Source organism: Anomaloglossus baeobatrachus, chromosome 1 (assembly GCF_048569485.1).
Source record: "Anomaloglossus baeobatrachus isolate aAnoBae1 chromosome 1, aAnoBae1.hap1, whole genome shotgun sequence".
Lineage (NCBI taxonomy): Eukaryota > Metazoa > Chordata > Amphibia > Anura > Aromobatidae > Anomaloglossus > Anomaloglossus baeobatrachus.
The window spans coordinates 240,076,067-240,082,503 of NC_134353.1; the positions used below are offsets into that span (position 1 = coordinate 240,076,067).

The window sequence follows — 6,437 nt, forward strand, 5'->3', positions numbered from 1 at the left end:
CTGGGGCTGTACCCGGCTCTTCCCGATTTACCCTAGTGCGTTGGCAAATCGGGGTAATAAGGAGTTAATGGCAGCCCATAGCTGCCAATAAGTCCTAGATTAATCATGTCAGGCGTCTCCCCGAGATTCCTTCCATGATTAATCTGTAAATTACAGTTAAAAAACACACACACCCGAAAAATCCTTTATTAGAAATAAAAAACACTAACAAAGTCCCTCATTACCAATTTATTAACCCCGACAAACCCTCCATGTCCGGCGTACTCCACGGACTCCGGCGTCGCGTCCAGCTCTGCTGCATGGAAGTGACAGGAGCTGCAGAAGACACCGCCGCTCCGGTCACCTCCACGCAGCTAATGAAGGGAATAGCGCGATCAGCTGCTGTCAGTCAGGTAACTCCCGGCCACCGCTGGATCCAGCGGTGGCCGCGATTAACCTCAGTGACAGCAGCTGATCGCTATACTCACCTCAGTTGGTGCATGGAGCTGACTGGAGCGGCGATGAGTAGCGCGATCAGCTGAGCTGTCACTGAGGTTACCCGCGGCCACCGCTGCATCCACCGCTGGATCCAGGTAACCTCAGTGACAGCTCAGCTGATCGCTATACTCATCTCATTAGCTGCGTGGAGGTGACCGGAGCGGCGGTGTATTCTGCAGCTCCTGTCACTTCCATGCAGCAGAGCTGGACGCGACGCTGGAGGACTGTGGAGTACGCCGGACATGGAGGGTTTGTCGGGGTTAATAAATTGGTAATGAGGGACTTTGTTAGTGTTTTTTATTTCTAATAAAGGATTTTTCGGGTGTGTGTGTTTTTTAACTGTAATTTACAGATTAATCATGGAAGGAATCTCGGGGAGACACCTGACATGATTAATCTAGGATTTAGTGGCAGCTATGGGCTGCCATTAACTCCTTATTACCTTGATTTGCCAACGCACTAGGGTAAATCGGGAAGAGCCGGGTACAGCCCCAGAACTGTCGCATCTAATGTATGCGGCAATTCTGGGCGGCTGCTGACTGATATTGTTAGGGTGGGGGGCTCCCCATAACGTGGAGCTCCCCATCCTGAGAATACCAGCCTTCAGCCGTATGGCTTTATCCGGCTGGTATTAAAATTGGGGGGACCGCACGCCGTTTTTTTTAATTATTTAATTATTTATTTCACTGCACAGTATACACACACCGGCTGCTGTGATTGGGTGCAGTGAGACAGCTGTCACTCAGTGTGGGAGCGTGTCTCACTGCAACCAATCATAGGCGCCGAAAAGCAGGACAGCAGGGAATAGGAGATTGATTAATGAGCGGCCGGCTTTTTCAAAAGAGGAAAAGCCACCGGAGTTTGAACAGCTGTGCAGTGCCGCGGCAGTGATCGGGGAACGGTAAGTAAGAGAGAGGGGGGGGGAACTGACCGACAGACTGTGAGAGGGGGACAGACAAGACAGAGAGAGACAGACCGACGGACTGAGGGAGATAGAATAAAAAAAAAAAATGACCGACATCGCTAGTAAAAAGCACAAAACGTGCGTTTTGGACATCGGAGTGCCACACAAGGTTTTCATGTAAAATCTTTCATGTATTAATCTCAAAAAGTAACATACACCAGCTCTATCTCACTATTGGGTATGTGCCCTTAACATTTCCGCCATGAAAATTCATTTTGGTGTCATTTTGGAAGGTTTTCTGGTGAGTCCGTAAAAATGGCGTAAAACTTGGACAAAATTGTTCACAGCTGTGACTTTTGAGTGATAAATGCTTCAAGGGGTCTTCCCCATTGCTGATGCCATGTCATTTGAGCACTCTTCTGAGACTTTTGTGACATTTTTAGGGTTTCTACATGCTGCCGGGGGGTCATTTCACAAAAATACTCGGGTCTCCCATAGGATAACATTGGGCTCGGTGCTCGGGCCGAGTACACGAGTATCTTGGGAGGCTCGGCCCGAGCTTCGAGCACCCGAGCTTTTTAGTACTCGCTCATCACTAATCATTAGATAAAGTAGGCAAGCTTTGAGTTTGTTTTCATGTATGTTTATGAGAACCACCAAATGATAATGTGTGACTGAATAATCATATGCCATACTCTGAAAAATCCAAAGGTATCCTGGGTTTAAAATGTCAAGGGACTGAGCCATACAAGATTTCTATGTGGAACCCTGACGAATGGACCTATCCCACCAGCACAGTTGGTCTAGGAGGACAGGAGCGGTACAGATATTTTAATCTGTAACTGAGAATCCCCAATAATGCCCCATCTCTGGAAAGTATATTGTTTTATAAGTTTCTGAAATGAATAAAGAAGTAAACAGATAGTTCAGTGATCTGTCATTACAGTGATATAAGGGACATTTGACAACTTAATTACATCAAGTGATGTTCACACAGTGTATACAGTTATGTCCAGAAATATTTGGACAGTGACACAATTTTCGCGAGTTGGGCTCTGCATGCCACCACATTGGATTTGAAATGAAACCTCTACAACAGAATTCAAGTGCAGATTGTAACGTTTAATTTGAAGGTTTGAAAAAAAATTTCTGATAGAAATTGTAGGAATTGTACACATTTCTTTACAAACACTCCACATTTTAGGAGGTCAAAAGTAATTGGACAAATAAACCAAACCCAAACAAAATATTTTTATTTTCAATATTTTGTTGCGAATCCTTTGGAGGCAATCACTGCCTTAAGTCTGGAACCCATGGACATCACCAAACGCTGGGTTTCCTCCTTCTTAATGCTTTGCCAGGCCTTTACAGCCGCAGCCTTCAGGTCTTGCTTGTTTGTGGGTCTTTCCGTCTTATGTCTGGATTTGAGCAAGTGAAATGCTTGCTCAATTGGGTTAAGATCTGGTGATTGACTTGGCCATTGCAGAATGTTCTACTTTTTTGCACTCATGAACTCCTGGGTAGCTTTGGCTGTATGCTTGGGGTCATTGTCCATCTGTACTATGAAGCGCCGTCCGATCAACTTTGCGGCATTTGGTTGAATCTGGGCTGAAAGTATATCCCGGTACACTTCAGAATTCATCCGGCTACTCTTGTCTGCTGTTATGTCATCAATAAACACAAGTGACCCAGTGCCATTGAAAGCCATGCATGCCCATGCCATCACGTTGCCTCCACCATGTTTTACAGAGGATGTGGTGTGCCTTGGATCATGTGCCGTTCCCTTTCTTCTCCAAACTTTTTTCTTCCCATCATTCTGGTACAGGTTGATCTTTGTCTCATCTGTCCATAGAATACTTTTCCAGAACTGAGCTGGCTTCATGAGGTGTTTTTCAGAAAATTTAACTCTGGCCTGTCTATTTTTGGAATTGATGAATGGTTTGCATCTAGATGTGAACCCTTTGTATTTACTTTCATGGAGTCTTCTGTTTACTGTTGACTTAGAGACAGATACACCTACTTCACTGAGAGTGTTCTGGACTTCAGTTGATGTTGTGAACGGGTTCTTCTTCACCAAAGAAAGTATGCGGCGATCATCCACCACTGTTGTCATCCGTGGACGCCCAGGCCTTTTTGAGTTCCCAAGCTCACCAGTCAATTCCTTTTTCCTCAGAATGTACCCGACTGTTGATTTTGCTACTCCAAGCATTTCTGCTATCTCTCTGATGGATTTTTTCTTTTTTTTCAGCCTCAGGATGTTCTGCTTCACCTCAATTGAGAGTTCCTTAGACCACATGTTGTCTGGTCACAGCAACAGCTTCCAAATGCAAAACCACACACCTGTAATCAACCCCAGACCTTTTAACTACTTCATTGATTACAGGTTAACGAGGGAGACGCCTTCAGAGTTAATTGCAGCCCTTAGAGTCCCTTGTCCAATTACTTTTGGTCCCTTGAAAAAGAGGAGGCTATGCATTACAGAGCTATGATTCCTAAACCCTTTCTCCGATTTGGATGTGAAAACTCTCATATTGCAGCTGGGAGTGTGCACTTTCAGCCCATATTATATATATAATTGTATTTCTGAACATGTTTTTGTAAACAGCTAAAATAACAAAACTTGTGTCACTGTCCAAATATTTCTGGACCTAACTGTATATAATTTCTCTGACGCCTCCTTGGAGGACACAGGACCATGGGTGTTATGCTGCTTATCCATAGGAGGACACTAAGTAGATGCAAAGATGTTAGCTTCTCCCCTGCAGTATACACCCCGAGCCCAGCCAGGCTACTTCAGTTTTAGCTTAGTGTCTATAGGAGGCGCATTTCTGCAGACTACTGCAGCAAGAATTTTTTGGTTTTAGAGGGCAACGGTTCCTTCGGGGACAGATTTCATAAACCATCAACAGGCGGGAACGCGGAGTATCGCCTCCCCGTAACCCCTCCTGCAACGCTGGATCCTGGGCTGTTACTCACTGGATGACAGGTCTCATGGCACTGATTTTCCAGAGCCCAGAGCAGATGAAAACTTCCTCAGCCCCTCTTGCAGGCTCTGAGTTGATACAAGTTCTGCACCAAGTGTGACCAGACTGCCATCTCCACAGGAGCTGAGGTGAGATCCTTCCGATTTTTCCAGAGCACAGAACAGATAAAAACTTCCTCACTCCCTCTGGCAGGGTCTGAGTTGATACAAGTTCTGCCAGCAGGTGTCAGAATCTGCACACTGGTTCCCTGACAGGGAATTGGAGCAAAGGTCACACTGACTGGATGCACATGGGCTGTGATTGCATACTCCTACATAGCATTCCACCTGTGGCGGGGGGAGGGGAGAGGTCCCAGGACTCAGTGCAGCCACACCTGTGGTACACTTAGAGATTTTTCTGTCCACCATTGTTGTGCAGGGCTGGAGGAGGGAAGGGAAGTCCCTTCCCACCATTTTTTGTTTTTTTGTATATTAAATTTTCTCATGCTTTCTTGTCAGAGCTAAGCCCTGTCCCCTCCAACACTCGATAAGCCACGCCCCCCCACACAGGGTGCTAGCTTCGGCAGCACATATGCTCAAATGCAGAGCTACACAGAAGATTAGCATGGCCAAGTATGACATGGAAATTCGTGAAACATTCAACATCCTCCTTCCCACAGGAACTGTGACACAGGAGGAGGGGGGGGGAGAGTTATCAGTGTTCTGGGTGAGTTATAGCCTCACTTGCATATTAGCTATGCAGAGCATTCCTCCCTCATTACAATCAGTTTGTGGCTCATCAGCCAGGGGCTGCAGTCACATGTTTTATGCCCTGCACAACTACAGCAACAACTATAAGACACTGAGCTACTAGGGGATGATAGCACTTCTTCCTTCTATGAGTCTGGTGCCCCTGTAGCTTACCCCCCGCGCCACCACCGCAGCAACCGCTGCCAGCCCAGAGCCTACGGCTCCCAGTCCCCCGGAATGGGCACAGTTCCCAAAACCTGGTGCTGGCTATGCAAAATCGTCCTCACACCCCTCGGAGCCCCTGGACAGAACGCAGCCTGATGACACCTCTTATAGAGGGTCCTTCTGATAAGAATCAGCCCTCTGTTTCACCGGTTGCAGATCAGAAAAAGGGCATGACCCCCATGGTTCTCCCTCTGGGGTACACAGATGGGGTTCTCCCACATGTTCCGAGGTCTCTGAGGAGCCGGAGGAAGGGGAATGATGTTTGTACCGGGATGATTCCTTGGTTTCAATCTCCCCGAGCAATCAAGCTGCGATGGACTTATTGCAACAATCAACCAAAACTCTGCATGTGGAAGATCTCCCATCCACTACTACTGACCCTGCAGTCGCCTTTAAAAGGGTGAGGAAACCTCAAAAAAAAGGGATTTTAACGCCGCTTCGGTATCCGTAAACTCAAAGGTACCCCTTTGGCTTAGCTGTCTCTAAGGGCTGGGCTGATCCAGCCTTGGTGGACCCTCACCCGGCTTCCGCCTGCCTGAAGGACCACTCCTGTCTTTTACTTGATGGATCCTCCTTCAAGGACCCGACAGACAAGTGGAGCAGCTCGATCGCTCTGCCTCGAGGCCGCGGGTCCCTCTCCCCTTCCGTGTGGGTCGCACAGGCACCAGGACTACCAGTTTCCCTCAGACCCTCAAAGATGTAACAGTTCACATTGCTACGGCGGCAGAGTACCTCATGCAAGCCTCCCTCGGCGCTGCTACCTGCGTAGTTATTGCCGCCTCAAATACCATAGCCATCCGTAAGGCCCTCTGGTTCCGATAATGGAGAGCGGACTCAGTCTCTAAGAAGCCTCTCACAGTACTCCTTTCCAGACCGATGGTTTGCCGATCAATTGGACAGGCTCTTTTTTTTTCTGACGCCACAGGAGGAAAAGAGTACCTCCCTCCCCCAACTCTACCCCAGGATGTTTTTTACTAGACACGCAGGGCCCGACTGTTACGGGGGGCTGTCTGATAATAAACCTAAAGGTTTATTACTTAGCTTAGATACTTAGCTTCCATTAGAAGTCTAAACAGGGGTCCAGTGACCCATCGTCCTGATTAACGTCCCACAACAAGG

General features: G+C 47.4%; 1 pseudogene; it reads left to right on the forward strand.

The window, feature by feature from the left end:
* Positions 1-4,914: 4,914 nt before the first annotated feature.
* LOC142258687 (U6 spliceosomal RNA) lies at positions 4,915-5,013 on the forward strand (annotated as a pseudogene).
* Positions 5,014-6,437: the final 1,424 nt, after the last annotated feature.